A 19,041-nucleotide genomic window follows, 5' to 3' on the forward strand; every position below is an offset into this window, starting at 1 on the left:
GTAATCTGCTCATATAACTTAAATGAAGCATTTCCGACCAATATTTTAGTATTATTTCCAGAATATTTTATCGAATTTTGAATATAAAACGTTAAGACAGGGAAAGGAAAACATATTAAAAATGAATAGAAAATGTTTTCCGTTATGTTTTGGAAAATATATTGTGTTTTTAGTGAACCACATTTTCCTATATATTATAGAAACATTTTTACATTGTTTTCAGAATATACTCTTTCGTTACTGGAGAAAATATATTCCTTGTTATACCTGAGAAGTATTCCAAATATTTACCGGAAATATTTTTTTAAAAAATGTTTGGAAAACATTTTATGAAGTACAGAAAGTATATTTTTAGAACATTAGCAGGAAAATAATGTAAGAAAAAATACACAAATTGTACTAGAAATATTGTGTTGGATGTAATGTAATATGTTTTCACTGTTGAGAGGGGAAATATTTTCGAAATGATACTAAAAATGTTTTCCATATATGATACGGAAAACAATGAAATGTAATATATTCCATATATTTAAAAAATATTTTCTAATACGTTATTAGCAATATTTTCTATTTTTACGAGAAAACATATTGAATATATATTTTTAAAAACGTTTAGATAATTTTAAAAATTTTTTTTTCGTAATATAAGAAATATTTTTCAGAAATGTTTTTAAAAGGTTTACTTAATTTTTTACAAAAGTATTTTGGTAATCTTCTCATATAACTTAAATGAAGCATTTCCGACCAATATTTTAGTATTATTTCCAGAATATTTTATCGAATTTTGAATATAAAACTTTAAAACAGGGAAAGGAAAATATATTAAAAATGAATAGAAAATGTTTTCCGTTATGTTTTGGAAAATATATTGTGTTTTTAGTGAACCACATTTTCTGATATATTATAGAAACATTTTTACATTGTTTTCAGAATATACTCTTTCGTTACTGGAGAAAATATATTCCTTGTTATACCTGAGAAGTATTCCAAATATTTACCAGAAACATTTTCAAAAAATGTTTGGAAAACATTTTATGAAGTACAGGAAATACATTTTTAGAACGATAGCAGGAAAATAATGTAGCGAAAATTTTCACAAATTGTACTAGAAATATTGTGTTGAATGTAATGTAATATGTTTTTAATGTTGAGAGAGAAAATATTTTGGAAGCAATACTAAAAATGTTTTACATACATGATATAGAAAACAAAATAGGTTCGAAATTGACTCTCCATAGGACGTTTAGTCTTGGAGCCACTTTTCATACCGATTTGCGTTAATGCAACGCAAAAGTAGTGTTTCATTTGGCCGGCTTAGAAGTCACGCAGAGGTTGGTATAGTTCTGTTCACGACATAAAATGGGCTATTTATGTATACTGTGATATTTTCAGTTGAAACATGGGCTGATCCTGAAATACGAATTTAATTATTAGTGGAGATTGAGATACAATATAAAGGAATGTTCCTTGCCGGCCTGGCATCATTGGAATTTTCGTATGTTTCTCGTGCGTGTGTATTTTTTCAAATTTTAAAAATTTTATTCTGTGTTTTATGCAGGATTTATACTGCACTAATTATTATCCGGCAAAGTAAAGTACAGGAAAATAATGTATGAAGCTTAAATACTATCACGTTAAGTTGTGTGAAGCGAAGAGTTATCTAAAAGAAGGAATCATGTATTCTCCGACTTCTGATACGAGATCTATAGGGAAGTTAATGGATCGATTCAGAAGCTATGTAGATACTGAAAATACTTTTCCGAATAGACTTATAGCCACAAAGCTAAATTTTGACGACACATTCGACCTCTTAAATAAAAGGAAAGGGGAAGTGATGGCCAAAGACAATTACGGAAAAAGAAAAAGGAAGAACCATCAGCAGAGGAAGGTAGATATGAACGTTGGAGATATTTTCGATAAAGTATCTTGTGAGCATAAAGTGTAAAGTTAATGTAAACTGAAATGAGTGTGCAATGAGTCTGAGAAAGCAAACTATAGATTAGTCTATTCCGTGCAGTTTTACTATCCGGATCCATAGTGTATGCAGTAGTAGGAGTAGCAGTAGAAAGGTTAGAAGCTCCCCCCCCCCCCAGGGATTCGTTGGGTTCTGTTCTCAACATAAAATGGGCAAATTAAACACTTTCCAAGATTTTTCTCTACATTTTACAATGTGTGGATCCGTATAGTAAAACTGCACCGTCTTTTCTGTTCTAATTTAAGGTTCCTGATTGTAAGGGCCAGGCTTGGGTAATAAAATGTGGGGTCAGTTACATAAGGCGAGAATAAAATTAATCGTAATGTACAGAATAAGGTAATAGTATACAACAGCTCCTCATCGTGCTCCGTACTCGAGGATAGTTCTTACTCTTGCACCACGTACAGAAATGGTGGTATGTCATGTACAAGTGGTAATAGAACACATAAGAAACCCAGATCATGTTGTACTCACACTGGAATATGCAGTATGAGAACACCGTGATCTGCGTTTCTTATGTGTGCTATTACAACTTCTACATGAAATACCATCACGTTTGTACGTAATGCAACAGTAAGAACTATCCACGAGCACAAGACATGCAATATGCGTTCAAGTCCCTTCTCCCCCCCCACACACATAGTGAAATATAAAGTACAAGGGCACTACAGAGGCGCACATAAAGTGCACCGTACTCGAGGATAGTTCAAACTCTTGCACCACGTATAGAAATGGTGGTATGTCATGTACAAGTTTCAATCGATAAGTAAATGAAAATCGCTTTGTTACCCCATTTTCAAGTTGCTAGGTCCTCAATGAATAATCCGTAAAATACTGAACTTCCTGAGTCCTCGGGAAATGATGAGGACCTGTTGTATACTATATCCCAGATTTATTCTGGCCAATATTTATGTTAACTTCTTTAATCGGAAAATTCACTGTTTACTAGCTTAGAGAGTATTTTCAAAGTGAAGAGCTACATTTCTCGAAGCAGATTCAGTCTAGGAAGGCTTTAGCTTTGTGCGAATAAATATAGTGTCGTAGAGTTCGGATATACACCATGCTACAGTTCAAAATGACCCGTGCTATGTGGGAACTAGCAAGCACTAGTGCTGTCTGAATCAGAACGGTAAAGGTAGAGGAGGCAGCAAAGTGTAGGTGCGACTGCGAGTAAAGAGTGATATTGAAAAATAGAACAATTTACATATTTCTCCTGTACATTTTAATGGTTTATTCTCGCATATAAGAAGCAATTAAGAAGTTGTCTTTTACTGGAACATTGCCTTCATAACTTGAGTTCATGGTGGCTTATTTGTGCAGTATGTAAATACAAGCGTATACTTTGAATCAGGGTGGATTGATTTAAATCACTTGATTTTTTAAATAAAAATCGTTGATTTAAATCAAATTCCGAAATAATTTAAAGTGAAAATAAGTAAAGTCCCGTTTCTGTTCTGTTATTCCGATTTTATGGAAGATGATAATCATAATACAATGAGACTCAAATGTACAGTATGTACAGCTTTGAAAACAAGTGTCATGCAGAGGATGATTAGGGAAAATCCCGTTTTGAACGGGTAACAGGGCAATCCTGTTTTCTTCTCTTCGTAACATACGGTTTATGTTGTAAATCGTTAGCTATTCCAACGGGGAAATCACCATCGACATTTAAGACGAAGATTCTTTTGTGTGTGCGTCTATATATTTGTTCCCAGATAATACGGCGTATCCTATCCCTCTCCGATTTTTGTTGTTGTTGTTGTTGTTTTGTTTAGACTTTATAACTTTAGGCAAAATTTATGTATTTCGTGCCGCAAGCTAGTTACAATTTCCTTTAAAATATGCCCCTGCCAAATATCAGTGACTTTTGAGGAAAAAAGTGTCACTTTAATAAGCGTTGCTGTACTTTTTCCTTAACGCTTCAACTTTTAAATTATATCACCTATTTTTAGGTGATAGGATAAAATCTTTATTATTCGATTAAAAAAGTACCAATAAAGCTTTTTACTTTGTTTTTTCAAGATTGAAGGAATTGTAGAGCACGTTACATATGCTTTCACTTCTCTCTGCGTCGAGACATAGGATGTGAGGATGTCATAAATTAAAAAAAAAAAAAAAAAAAAAAAGATTTTTTGTGTCTATTTTTATTATTTTTTGGCGGGCCTACTTTTTGCATTCAGAATACTGAAATTCTGCACACTCGTTCAGTGCACCCTTAGTATTTTTCAGATGATTTCAGATCTCTGCGTGAAAACAGGGGGGTCCAGAGGGGCGAAAATGTAAAAAAAAAAAAAAAAAAAAAGATATTTTTAACAAAAAATAGCTTTCTTCGCGATTTCCCCGCCTAAGATGGAGATATATGAATGGTACCATCTGAAAGGCTGTTCTTTTCCGAAGAGAATGATGTACGAACCATGATCTTAGGATAAATAGGGATGTTTCAGTAAACTGTTACCTGAGATCATGTTTTATACGGAAATCTGGGGTATTCGGGGATATTATTTTTTGCGGGCTTACTTTTGTATCTAGAAGTTTGAAATTTTGGACACTCATTCACTTCACCCCTTAGTATTTTTCAGATTTGTTTCAGATTGTTGCCTTTAAACACAGGCGGTACAGAGGGGTAAAAAGTTAAAAAAAAGGGGATATTTCTTAACAGAAAATCCGTTTTTTCGTGATTTTCCAGCCCCAGATAGCCTACACGATGGACACATTTGAATGGTACCGTTTGAAACTGTTTTATTCTAGGATAAATAAGATGTCTGAGGAAATTTTTATATCACATCCGTGTCATCTGGGGTATGGTGAGGATGTTCTTAGCTCATTGTTAAATATTTTTCCCGCCCTTATTATTCAAGATAGAAGCTTGAAATTTTATACACACATTTAGTACACCCTTAGTATTTAACAGTTGATTTTGAGATCTGTGCGTTAACACAAGTGAGTCCAGAGGGGATCAAAATTTGAAAAAAAAAAAAAAAAATCAGAAAAAATCCCGACATCTCTCAAAATTTTCCGCTTCAGGGACATGATAGGGAAAATGTGAGTGTTACCGTTTTAAAGGCTGTTCTATTCTGAAGAGAATGAGGTATGAACCATCATCCTAGGATAAATAGGGATGATGCTTGACTAAAAGTCTATAATTTACCAAAAAAAAAAAAAAAAAAAAAGCCATAATTTAAAGCTAAGAAACATTGTTTGGGATTGATATAGGTTAACGATTGGGGATTAATTCAAAATTCAACCCCAATACTTTCACTTAAATGGCATAATTGGCATTTAATACTAATTTGTAATGCTTTTTCTTCAGTTCGCGAGTTGTATTATACGAGGAGAAAGATTTGATTTAAATAAAAAAAATCGATTTAAAAAAAATCATCAAAAATGATTTTTTTTTAAAAATCATGATTTTTTTCCACCCGCTTTGAATTACGTTTTAAAACTTACACGTCAGATTACGATTTTCATCTGATTATTTCATCCATATTCACATTCCTTATATTTTGATTACTTATATACATTCTTGAACAGAGTCAAATTTTAACTTTCCGGGATGAGTGCTGTAGTAATTTATGGCAGAACGAGCGGATGTATTTTTTGTAACAGTAGAGGTTATACAACTTGATTTTAATTTGTATTGTAATGTATTTGTTTTAGTTTACATGTACGTGGGAATGTACTATTTTAGGTCCGTATAGATTTGCAAAATTTACAAAAGGAGTACTACTTTTATTTCAGGAGAGCAGTGTGTAATTAACAGGGTTGGCTGGTTTAAACCAGCTGGTTTTTTTAAAAAAACCAACTGGTTTAAACCAAAAAAAAAAAGAAAAAAAAACGAAAAATGCTTTAAATCGTGTGAACTTCATGGTGACGTTTCCACATATCAAACCATCCGCATTACTTTTATCTACTTTCCACCCTTTAATCAAGGGGTCCCGTGTTTAATTCTCGGTCGAACCACAACCCATCTTTCAAGTGTAAACCAAGTAGCGATTCGAGGTGTCCCTCTAAGCAGGAGTCTTCTCCGTGATAAACTTGGTATTTCATAAGGATGTTAAGCCTAAACATACGAAATGAAACCAAATGATATATTTCTACTTGAATGAATGCCTGTTGTTTTATAAAGAAGCCAAGGTTGCTTAAATATATTGATAGAAATTGCCCAATTTATCAAGTGCCTATGTAGCTTCCAACATCAGCTTGGATTTGACTTGGTTTTAATTTTATTGAGTGATATATACATACCAAATTTGTAATTTAATACCTCAATTTTAGCGTAGTGATTATGATCCGTTGACCTTAAAATTTTACATACAGATACATGTAAAGTAATAACAGGATTTTCCTAATGGCTAAGGCGGGAGTTTCCCGATTTATATATTTATAATTCTAGGTATAATGTTTTTACTTGTGTAACTGTTTGTCTTTTTGTCCTTCTGAAATTACTCTTGACAATTATATTAACAAATAGGACCATGTAAAGATCAGTACCACGTATTTTTATCAGAAGTCCTTCGTGACTGAGTCGGCAATCGCATTTGTGACCAATTAGTCCCGGTTTCGTGTCCAAATAGACAATTTCTCTTGGATGTAAGTCGAGAAGCGGTTTGGATTCCGCTTTAAGCTTGTGACCCCTTCCAGCATAACCTTGTTGTTGCATAATAACACCAAGGGGAAAAAAACTAATTTCTGTCCATATTTAATATGAATACATAGAGTAAATTATTTAAACCAAAAAACTGATTTAAACAAACAAACAAAAAAAAGTTTAAACCTCCCCCCCCCCAAAAAAAAGTTTTTTTCAATAAAAACCATGGTTTTGGCCAACGCTGGTAATTAATAACAATATATAATGATTTTAGTTTTTACGTAATCATTAGCTTACGCGCATACGCACCCTCGCTGACGCACTTATTCCTTACGGACGCAACTTCACGCTGCCCCATTCCTTGTTGCGCTCCTGTCCTGACTCGGTTATGTAGCATTTGTAGTTTTTAGTGGCAACCACATACCCATGTTGGTTGGTGTTTATATCACAACCGTTTCAATGGCATTCCTTTGAACGCATATTTACACCCGTAACAAGTAAGCCTTCCTAAAGTGTCTTTCGCTCAGTAATATAACTCTTCCCGTAAGAAATACTTTAGTTGCTGAGACTGAATTTACTGATCAAAGATTTGAAATGTAATGAATTTGAGTATGTGGAGCTAGGACAGTACTTTATACTTTTACTTGTTATCTGGCGTATATTGTCTTTCACTTTGAGTTCTGTTACTATGCTGAATAAAATTAACAAGTCAAAATACAGATATAGGCGTAGTAACAATGCAGAACGGGCTGTTCTTTTTATTTATATATATATATATATATATATATATATATATATATATATATATATATATACAAGAAAGGGAATTTCCATAAGTGATGACAAGTTATTGTTGTGTTTGATCTAGTTACGCATCGTGGTTTTAGTTGTTAATTATAGAAACGAGCGTAGCGAATCTTCTACAATTCGACGGCATTTGTTTATTTGTTTTTCGTTTGTTCTATGTTAATTATCGTAAAAGTTAAAATGAAAACGCTGCGTGTGTCTTTCTTCAACTGGCGGAAATAATTTTATTGCTTGGGGTTGTGAAACTTCAAATGAAACGTTTGTTTTATATCTTAACGCTTATGCCATGTAGTCTAAAGAAGACGTGGGGATCACGGTGGTTCATTTGTAGAATGCTTACTTCTGGTGCGTTGGGTAAGCAGGTCACAATACTTTTTTGAGAATTCTTACATATTTATATAGAAAGCAAATTTAGGGAAATGATAATATTTATTTTTATTATTATATTTTCAGTTTTAGCTGAAAGGTTAGAAACAGCGGAAATGGAACTAGCTAGTTGTCATGCGAGGAACAAAGTGCTGGAATGCAACATGAGGGATCTTAAGACGTCGAAAGAAGAAATGGAATGTAAGCTGAAGCAAGAAAGACAAGCTCTAAAAATAGAAAGGGATCATGATAAAGAAAAGGTTAGTGAACTATGTATGTTCAGATAACGTTCCATAGTTATACTCTTTATGCTAAACGAGATGGATGAAGAATGAACGTAAATAATTAAGAAATTACATTTTTGTACTCTCCCGCAGGGAATCGAACGTGAGACTACGTGCCCGAAATGCACACACACTAGTAACTAGATCAGCGGGCAGTACTATGTATTTTCAGATTACGATATTCATTTCTTCTTTTTGTATTAGAACAAGTGTAATTTGTCAGTTAATTACGTTACACAGACACAGTTTATTCAACTGAGTGTGAAATTGGGGGGTGGAGGGACTGTAGGCACGGTATTAAATAGTAGATCTCTCAATGCACCTAGTTCGATCCTAGAGCATTTGAGTTTATGATGGACAAGGTGATGAGCGTGAGTTTTCTTTTCCCTCCACATTTTCTTTTCACCAATTCTTTCATCAGCATCCCTAGTTCGATCCTAGGCTGTGCGAGTTTATGATGAACAACGTGATGAGCGTGAGCCGCAGCTTGAGGCGTGAGCGTGAGCTTTGGCTAAAAGTGTAATAATTGGTTTCTTTCTTTACCAAAGTTCTACATTTAATTCACATAATGATGCCGAGTGAACGTTAGCGAGTGGAGACGGGTTAGTGCCCCGCAGGGCACGTTGTTTTCTGTTTTTATTACAGCTAAATGGGAAGACGTTCCTGTGTTCTAGAAGATTGCTGCCTTCTTGGTTATGTCACTAACCGTATGTCTTGGTTATGTCAGTAAACAATATAACTTTCTCCACGTTTCTTTATATTAGTATATATCAGGGTTGGCAAAAACCATGGTTTTTATTGGAAAGAAAAAAACGGTTTTTTGGTTTAAACCAGGTTTGTTTGGTTTAAATAATTTGCTCTATATATTCATATCATATATGGACAGAAATAAGTTTTTTTTCATCCTGATGTTATTATGCAACAACCGGGTTATGCTGGAAGGAGTCACATAAGCTTAAAGCGGAATAAAAACCGCTTCTCGAGTTACATCCGAGAGAAATTGTCCTCCATTTGAACTCGGAACCAGGACTAATTGGCCACAAATGCGATACGTCTGCCGACTCACTCACGAAGGAATCCTGATAAAAATACGTTGAACTGATCTTTACATGCTTCTTGATATAATTGTCAAGAGTAATTTCGGAAGAGCAAAAAGATAAACAGTTGCACAAGTAAAACTATTATAGAGAATTACATATGGACAATTTCTAAGTACTACGGAGTACAGAACTACCTTAGTTCAAGTTAGTTAACAATGACTTTTATTGGTCCAAATTAAAGAAATACAACGACTTAATTTGCATATCAGTAAGAAAAGTGAATAAAGATACGAATTATTTGAGTCCACTTTGGCTCAGACTCATTTATACATAAATAGATACCAAAAATAGTTCTCATTTCACTAAATGCCTCTCGTGGGGTCTGTATGACCCCCCCCCCACACACACACAAAGTACGGCATTTCGAAGTATTTTATCAATAGTAAACATTGAAACGAAACAATATTTAGAATTTTTCTTTGATTGCAATTACATAACAATAATAACAACTACAAAAAAATCACAAACATTTATAAACTTAAAAAAAAAAATGCTTTTGTAGTATAATCTTTTTGAGTAATGAATGGGGAATTCAGGTCTGAATATAACACGAATAATATATGGGAGTGAAACGTGATAACCCACAAATGTGTGTTCATCAAGATTTTACAAACACTTACATTTTTTCGAACATTTTTCGTTTTTTGGTTTAAACCAGTTGTTTTTTTTTTTTTTTAAAAAACAGCTGGTTTAAACCACCTTGGTTTAAACCAGCCAACCCTGGTATATATATAGGGTGTAAAAAAATTTAAAGCATCAAACCTACAGAGGTGATTTGTCACATCAGAGCAAAGGAATAGTTCATATGGGCCTGTGGTAAAAAGTCCATACTTTCGAAGCTATAGACTGTCGAAGACATAAGAAAATAAACTTTAAAAATCTATAGCTTCAGTGTGGGACCGAGCGCAGTCAAGGAAGACATCACTTAAGAACTAGTATGTGCCCTATTCAGATACCCATGTTTCAAAATTCTGCGGTGCTTGCGTATCAATGGACAGTTTATGAGCACTTCAACTTTTCTGAGTATTCCTCAACTGGCTCTATAAAAGTTAATGTGTAAGTGCCGCAAGATTCTGACATATGGATATTTGGATAGGGCACGTACTAGCTCTTAAGTAATGTGTTGACTCGACTGGGATCGGTCTCACAGTAGTGGAACTCTGGACCTCTAAATTTCCTTTTCGCACGTTTTCGGCAGCCTGTAACTATAGACGTTTGACCACGGGTTCATATGAACTTTTTTTTTTTTTCTTTTCGTGTGCAGAGTAAGAATTAAATGATAACTTAGCTGCTGATAGTCGAATTTCGGTTAAAACTACGCTAGAAGTCGTGTAGCCGAATAGTAACCGAGTAGTACTCAGTGATACTACACTTTGCCTTTTCCTGGATTACTATAGTACGGAAGGTATAACGTCGTTGCTTTCCCGTGAAAAGTTGTAGTGACGTTTATGGGGAGTTGCCAGCTTGGTTACTCGTGGCTCGCTGAGCGCAGTGAATGGTGGCTGGTGATTTGCTATCCTCTTACCACACCCCCAGTGACGAGCAGGTTCAAGTGCGGGAAGCTAATGACGCTATACCTTCTGACCTTTAGTTACCAAGAAAATTGTCAAAAGGTGTTAACCAACTTACTTGGTTACATTAAGCAAAAGGAATAACAGCTGTACAGTTTTGCGGTAAAAATAGCCGTCTCGTCTTTGTAATTGCTCATTGCACTTAATTATTGCCGGTACTTGGGCTGTTATAGACAATTAGTTATTTTAACCCCTCTTCCTTGGTTGCAGGACTCAGTTATTCAGGATAAATTAACACGTCTCAATTGATCTTTCTTTTCGAGTATCGAAATGCTTATATAATATTAAATTAGCTGCAGTATGGGATATTTCGAAGTAAATTTTTCTGGTCACAGTATGAAACATCCTCAGATATGCTAGTTGTCGTTGTCGTGTATGCGATGCACTAACCAATTAAAGTAGTGTATACTAATTACGGCTCTCGATTAATTTAATCGTGTGGTTGGCGTAATCATAAATATATTCATCTTTATTAAAAATTAGTTGCTATATAGATGTATATGTAGTATATAAGCGAATTTTAAAGGGAAATGTAGACATAGTAACTCCCACAGGATTTTTTTACAGGGGGAAGTGGGGAAAATTACCGACATACAAGCAAAGACGCGGATACAAATACCTAGAACCACATAATATTTAATGTAAAATAACAATTATTACAACTCACTGCTAACTTCACTAACTGTTGTGTGTGAATAAAAAAATTTAGCATATTTTAATACTAATTAGGAAAATCCATTGCTAAAGCAAGTGCTCCCTGCAGCGGGCGGCTATGGTTACAGAATACAGTTTTAGTGTTATTGATACTTCGTAAGTGAAATCCTCATTTAGTTGGGCGAGGAATCTAGAATACAATAGTGCTATGATAAAGAAAAGAGTAAGTTTTTATATTTTAGGTATGTTTTGTATTTGTAACCTGTTCTTTCCGAAAATATATTCTCCTTTAGAACAACTTAACTCCGTGCTTCAGAAGTGCAGAAGTACAACTCTTATGTAAATCAGGCGCAAATATATGTATTGAAAATTGAAAGTAAAGATTACCATGAAAAAAAAAAAAAAAAAAAACAATGATAGAACGACAGTGCGAAAAATACGAACCAACCAGTGCTAGATAGCCACTGAAAAGCACGAATATTATTAACAGAGTGAGCACAAGGGCGTAGCAGGATGAGCTTGGTGTGCTTCCGTATGGAGCGGGCATGTCAGCGACGGTGGATATGCACGTAACCGAGGGTAGTGTAAAAATTTTATATCCCATACAACTATGCCTTACATCTAATAGAGCTTTACTTCACTCCTGTGGTTCTGCATCATCACTTTACATAATGCCTTGAGTTCATAATAGCTTCCTTACGGAGTACTATGCATTACGTATTACGTACTTCTACCTATGATAAATATTATAATATATATAAGGTTCCGATATACAGTTACATGTAGATTGCTATTGCAAAATGAATCAACGTATAAATAACATAAATAATGGTTTGCGCCTTCCATTTCAAGTCAGCCAAAAAAAATTCCATCACCATCTCAGATATTGTTGAAACTTTTTTTTATAGCAACTAGACATGTTTTTTAAATGACCCGTATTTTTTGTTGTCGGAAAAGATTTTCCCGCCAAGTAATGGGCCATCAAAACGGGAAGTACAATTTACGAATTTTAGAGAACGTGGAAAATAGTAAACTTCGTAGCCTCATCATTCAGCTATGGAGACAGATAGTTATAATTCTTGTTGTGGTATGTACACTCATGACAAAAATTATTGTCGCATGTCTATAAATATGTTGTTGTGGGAATATAATTTGATAACGAATTCGTCCGGTATTTCTTATAATGTTAGTATGTGTATAATCGGGAAAGACGATGTATGTGGCAAATTTCATGTCAAAAGAGCAGTAAATAAGAACAATAAAACGAAAATAAAACTTTCTTGTCCATTTAGCAACATTTTGTTTTACTCATTCTAATTTTCGGGTTTGTAATTCTTTTCTTCTGAAATTTACTACGAATATACATTTCCCGATTATACATGTAGTATCAGTATTAATAGTACCCTGCAAAATCATTATCAAATTATATTCTTACAAGACAGTTATAGATATGCGACAATCATTTTGGACATGAGTGTACATAGGGATATAAATAAAATATATTTTATTATAGTTTGGTTTGCGCATGCGTATCTTTTGGTACATAAATTAACAAATGAAGGTAAGTTTATCTCGAAAGTCGAAGTTTGCGTCGAGCATTTCCGGTTCGAATTTTAAAATTCTATTTTACGGTTGGTAAGACCTGGTTGGTACGGTTGGTAAAAAAAAAAAAAAAAAAAAAAATTGTATTGCTTGTGTGTGCAACCGTCTTGTCGCAAAAAAATTCGAGAAACCGTCAAATTTTCAAAAATCACCTTTCTCGAAATCACCATAATTTAAAATCCTGAAATGTTGTCAAATTGTTCAACTTTACATGAATAATAAACACCCCAAATAGCATTGTCGACCAATGCTTCATGAATGAACTACAGCCTCTTGAAGTTAGCGAAGTTTCATTAACTTCAATATCACCGTTGGTAACACTGAAAACAATGAAAGTGCAACAATTTGATTATGTTTGTGGTTCACATTCATTAAATAAAGAATAAAAGTTTTTCCTGGCTCCTTTTTATTATTTTGATCAAAAAGGCTCTCTCAAATAATAAGATGAGCCTCCCCTTCTCCGTTTTCTTAAACCGATGTAACCTGAGGTGTAAATTACGATTACAAAACAAAGTTTCACTGATTTTTTTCCACTCTGAAGTAATTATTTGCTTACTTAGTGTCTTCTTCGCTAATGGCATGTAACCATGGCAGATGCTCCAATAGGTGTAGGTGCACTCACAACTCGTAGCACGTTGTCGATAGTCACAAAACACTTATATTCTCTTCTCTTATTCTCTTCTGGAAACCTGTACCCTGTTGAAGGTGCATGTGGAAACAAAGAAAAAATAATGAAATGAAAACTTGGGAGTTTTACGTCCCACGTTTATGCCGGTTAGGCTAAAGGAGACAGTGATTATGAGAAATGAGTGAAATGGCGGAATGAAGAAAGTGGGAGGAAACGGGAGAACCCCGAAAAACCCACCAGCACGGTGTTTGTCCACCACAAAGTCCACACGGCGCGAGCTGGGATCGAACCAAGGACCCCAAGCACCGGAGGTGAACGCTCTACCAGTGAGCCACCGCGCCTCCTGGAAACACAAAGAACACTGCAATTTCATGTAATATTTGATTTATTGATAATATTTCTGCTATCCATCACTGGTTATTATATATGTATGTAACAAAAGTTAATTTTTGCAAATTTCTTAAATCTACACTTTGAATTGCAGAAGCTCGATTTTGGGGAAAGCATGAAGTTAGTCCATAGTGACCCGTTACTGTCATAAAAGCCAAAGATGACTTCGGTAAATACCAGTTACCGGTCGCACACTTTCCCACTTTTTTTTTTTTAATTGTCGAATTCGGTTTTTGGCAACAAGACGAGAGTAATACCCGGAGTTGGTACTTGCACTATACACACGAATTTTTCTGCTGGTTTAATACTGTGAATCTGTTTTTCGTTTTCCCGTGTTGCCACATTCTTATCCCCCCTCTCCCCAATACGTCGCAGAGACCCTTACCACGGCCGGTTTCACTGAAAAGCCACTCCTTTATCGGACCTGTCTGCATCTTGGACATCTGAAAGCAATTTTTAAAGTGGAATGCAGCACCATCAGAAATCACTGAAACGGTTTATTAAATTGTAGACACTTATTTTCACGTACTCGAACCTTTTTCTATAACGCATATTTTCGCTTTTCTTCGAGTATTTTTAGAATCTTATTCATGGCTATGAGTACGAGCCGAATCGTGTGTTTTGTCATCGCTTATTATGGCAAAACTGTCAGTTGTTTCATAATAATATATCACTCCCGTAAAGGAGATTTGCTCGTTTCTCCAGTGATCACTCTGAACTTCCCTTTGCAGAATAACAGTCCAATTTAAGCGAAGTCCACATGCAGTAAAATGGAATTTTTATCTTGAAATTTTACACGGTGCTTTGCGGTAGCATTTTTTTCCACTTTCATTGTTGCAAGCTGTGACTTCAAAGTTAACGAAAGTTCGCTAACTTAAAAAGGCTGTAGTTCATTCATGAAGCATTGGTCGAGAATGCTATTTGGTGTGTTTATTATTCATGTACAGTTGAACCATCTGGCAAAATTTAAGAATTTGAAATTATGATGTTTTCGAGAAAATGACGATTTTGAAAATTTGACGATTTCTCGAATTTTTTGCGATAAAACGGTTGCACACAGAAGCGATACTTTTTTTTTTGGGGGGGGGAGCGGGTAACTAGGTTTTACCAACCGTGAAAACAGAATTTAAAATTCGAACCGGAAGTGCTCGAAAAAAAGCATAAACTTCGACTTTTCACATAAACTTACGTTCATTTGTTAATTTATGTACTTAAAGATACGCATGCGCAAACCAAACTATAATAAAATATAGTTTATTCATATCCCTATGTGCATACCACAACAAGAATTGTAACTCTATATGTCTCCATTGCTGAATTGTGAGGCTCCGAATTTGACCATTTTCCACGTTTTCTACAATTCATGAATTGTACTCCCCGTCCTCGATGGCCCATTACTTGTTGGGAATTTTTTTTTCGACCAAAAAAAAAAAAAGCCCCTTAAAAACATGTCTAGTTCCTATTAAAAAAAAAAAGTTTGAACCATATCTGAGATGGCGATGGTACAATTTTATTATTTATTTTTGCCTCAATTGGAACTCAGATATCTAATTTAAGTTAAAAACAATGTACATTTCTCATTAATTTTTAGTTACTATAAAGATGTGACTTAGAATTTGTAAAATACTGTACATATTTTAATTTTTTGCATTTTCTTTTTCTATAATAGATTATTAAAACACATGGTACAAAACGTAAGAAATGTTTATTAAGCACTGACCTGTTCCGAGAGATCAGAAAAAATGATTACGAGCTGGTTTTGGAATGAACATAGCTGTTCTTTATGCTATGTATTGGGTAGTTCAGGAAGTGAGTATTTATTGAATGTTTTATTATTATTATTCGATATACCCATTAAACCATATAGTTGAGACTATTGTATTGATAGAAAGTTGAGACACTATAATATTAATAAATTTTCATAGAAATAGGCACTAACTATACATTTAAATAGGAAGAATGGGTCAAATAGAATTTACTGTAGGCAGCCAATGACACCCCAAAATAAACAAACTTCTGTTCTTTATAATATATCGAACGTAAAGGAACGACATTGGTTGATTTGGCGCTTTATTGATGCATTTCGAAGGAAAAAGAGAAGCAGGACACGAGACAATGCTTCAAGAAGACGATCCGCCCAAGAAAAGAAGAAAATTCCCGACGAGAGCTCACGTCGTGGTTCGGATTCCACGTTAATCAGTAGGTTCACGTTGTGTATAGCCTCGCTGTTCACGGGACGTTAAACTCAAGATCAACTGAACTGAAAGAAGAAAATATATTCAAGCTGATAAAAGAATTCGCCGTACAGAATTTTGAAACTGTTGACATTGCAGAATAATGCTGGATTTGGCCCATAATTCCGTCATGGAATGTTAATGTCATGGTAATTGTAACATAAGACAAAGCAAATTATTCAATAGGTATATTAGATTTCACTGTTGTTTCCTTTCCAATTATCTGTGTTGCAAATACGTAGTAATAAGCAGTAATGCAGTGTAATGAATTGCTATGAAGTTATGAATATCCTTTACGTTAGAGATATTGTAAAGATAACTTCACAGAAGTTTACTTTGGGGTGTTGTAGGATGCCTACAGCAAATTTTATTTTAGCCCAATATAGATTCATGCTGAAAAATATTTCTGCAGGTCATTGTCTCCGATTTTCCTGAAATTAGGATATATCATTCTAAAAACAAAATAATTAGACCCATTTTTTTCTGCACTATACACACACACACACACAAAAAAAAAAAAAATAGAACTAAATTAAGCATTTGTTGCAACTGAGACTTTCAGTGACTGTTTGCCATGGCATTTTAAAGAAAATGTGGATCAAATTTAACCTTTCCGAACTTCTTAATTTTAGGTTGTGCAGTTATTTTTTGAGTTTTAGTGATATTAATGCCTATTTTTAAGGCTTTTAGTACGTAATCATCCGGTTTCTATTTTTGAAGTACATTATAACCCATTTAAGTAGATTAACCTATTTAGATATACGGCTTTGCGTCCAAACGTCTCGCGCCCAAACGTCCTGCTCCGGTATCACAGGATGGTATAGGAGCAGAGGGCTGGTGTTATTTATCATTAGCCTTTAAGATATATCTATAAGTGAGCATAGTGAGAAGGATCACATATACTTCTACCTTATTAATTTATACAGTATGGCGCTAAATTCGGTGTACAAAAGCAGAGGGGTGATTCCTGAGAGTTAAAAAAAAAAAAAATCCAATAAACATAGGGCGGAAAATCCATCGTTTATGTGTTATAGGCTGCTGATGAAATCATGAAAAAATGAACTTTAAAGTTTCATAGCTCCAAAACTATGGGAACTACCTTGGTCCGGTCAAGACTTCCCTATCCAAAAATGCGTGTTTCAGAATCCTAAGGTGCTTCCACAACAATGTTTATAGAGGGAGTTTGACTATGGGCCTATGATATAAAGTACTCTCCAACTACCTCCATAAAAATTGTTGCGTGAGTACCTTAGGATTCTAAAATATGTATTTTTGGATAGAGCACATATTAGTTCCTAAGTGAAGTCTTGACCCGACTTTGGTAGGTCCCATAGTTTTAGAGCTATGGACCTTTAGAATTGATTTTTTCATGTTTTCGGCACACTATAACACGTGAACGATGGGCTTCTCGCCCTAAGTTTATTGGAACTTTTTTGTTTGTTTTACTCTCAGGAAACACTCCTCTGCTTTTGTATGACGAATTTAGCGCCATACTGTAGGTATCGTTAAAAAAAAATTTAAATATTAAGCTAGGCTTAATCTGCACTTTTTAAAAAAAGTTTATATCTCTATTACTTTATGGCAGGCATGCATATAGCGGAGTTGGGATTTGGGCACCAGAGTCCAGCGGGCAAGCTCTGTGTCGGTTTTCTACATTATTTATTTACAAATACTGAACAAAAATTCAGAATAAATTAAATCTTTTAAAAGTTCTTTTTTTTCTTTTTAACTCTTTTTAAAGCGAGCTTATCTTCTTTATCTTTTAAGTCGAAGCAGGAAATATAAACCACCGAACGATTTCTGTGTATGAACTCTGTCAAACTCGTAACCCAGCTGAGTTACTTTCCTTCCTTCGCTCAGTAATACACATGCATCTACAGTTTCCATTTTCATCCTAAGTTAAGTTTATTGTGTTCTGTAATATCATTATTTTAAGTTTGGATCATAGTTTCAATTCTATATTTACACTATAACTTTATTCAGCGTACCAAATTTGAGTGATAGTTATTAAGATATTTACTATATAACTTCCAAAAGTATAGGAAACAATGTTTTAGTATTTTGGATAGCCTGAGGTAAGATAAAAAACCCGCATAAAACGCTTCGTTTGACTTAACCTTGATTCTGAGATATCTTTCGTTTTTAAATTTTGTCACACATGCTACAAGTAGTAATTTTACAACAATTGGTTTATTTTAGGAGTCCACTGTGTTTGGAGGCTATCAACCGAGATGATTTCAAGGTACGCCGCACACAGGTACTACATAGACGGTACCAAATTTGACCGTAAGTAAGGATGAATCCCAGAAAAAGGAAGAAAGTGTTGTGACTCACCTAGCATTTCAGTGTCTTCCTATGTGATAAACTATCATCAGCCTCCCATCATTAGCGCGCGGCTTGCTCAATTTGCAGATTCGACGAAAAACGTTTTATATATAGAGTGTTTGGCATAGATACATTTAGTATAGGAAGCCCAAAGTTCATAGCGTCAACGTAACACCAATTTAAAAATATAGACTGAAGATCTAATTAATTCTTATTGACTGTGATTTTTTTATTGGCGTAGCTCGCTTCGTGTGATGTGTATGGTACTCATTTAAGCTAATTTGCGGGTATATTATGCTTAGTTTTAATTTATGGCAGTTAAGTCACACTTCAGATCCTAAAGTAATGTATAATATACCTATTTCGTATCGCTAAATATATTCTTAGATGAAGGTGACAGAGAACTTTTCAAGAAATAGTTTAACTTATTTTGTGTTGAGGGGGGGGGGGACGTAAGTAAACGCATGATTCTGCTGCTTGGTTTTCGGTGATTGGTACAGTCATCTTCTGAACTACA

The 19,041-nt window shown here is 34.5% G+C and overlaps 1 long non-coding RNA gene across 2 annotated transcripts; it reads left to right on the plus strand.

Annotated features, from left to right (window-relative positions):
- Window positions 1-1,220: 1,220 nt before the first annotated feature.
- Window positions 1,221-18,642, plus strand: LOC145673544 (uncharacterized). Of its 2 annotated transcripts, none has more exons than XR_014128784.1 (4): window positions 1,221-1,331; window positions 7,824-7,996; window positions 15,635-15,774; window positions 18,399-18,642. It is a non-coding gene; the product is annotated as an uncharacterized LOC145673544 (long non-coding RNA). The 2 variants fall into 2 exon arrangements; XR_014128783.1 differs by lacking the exon at window positions 1,221-1,331 and adding an exon at window positions 1,432-1,888.
- The last annotated feature ends 399 nt before the right edge of the window (window positions 18,643-19,041 follow it).

This window comes from Thermobia domestica, chromosome 16 (assembly GCF_964235325.1).
Source record: "Thermobia domestica chromosome 16, izTheDome1.hap1.1, whole genome shotgun sequence".
NCBI lineage: Eukaryota > Metazoa > Arthropoda > Insecta > Zygentoma > Lepismatidae > Thermobia > Thermobia domestica.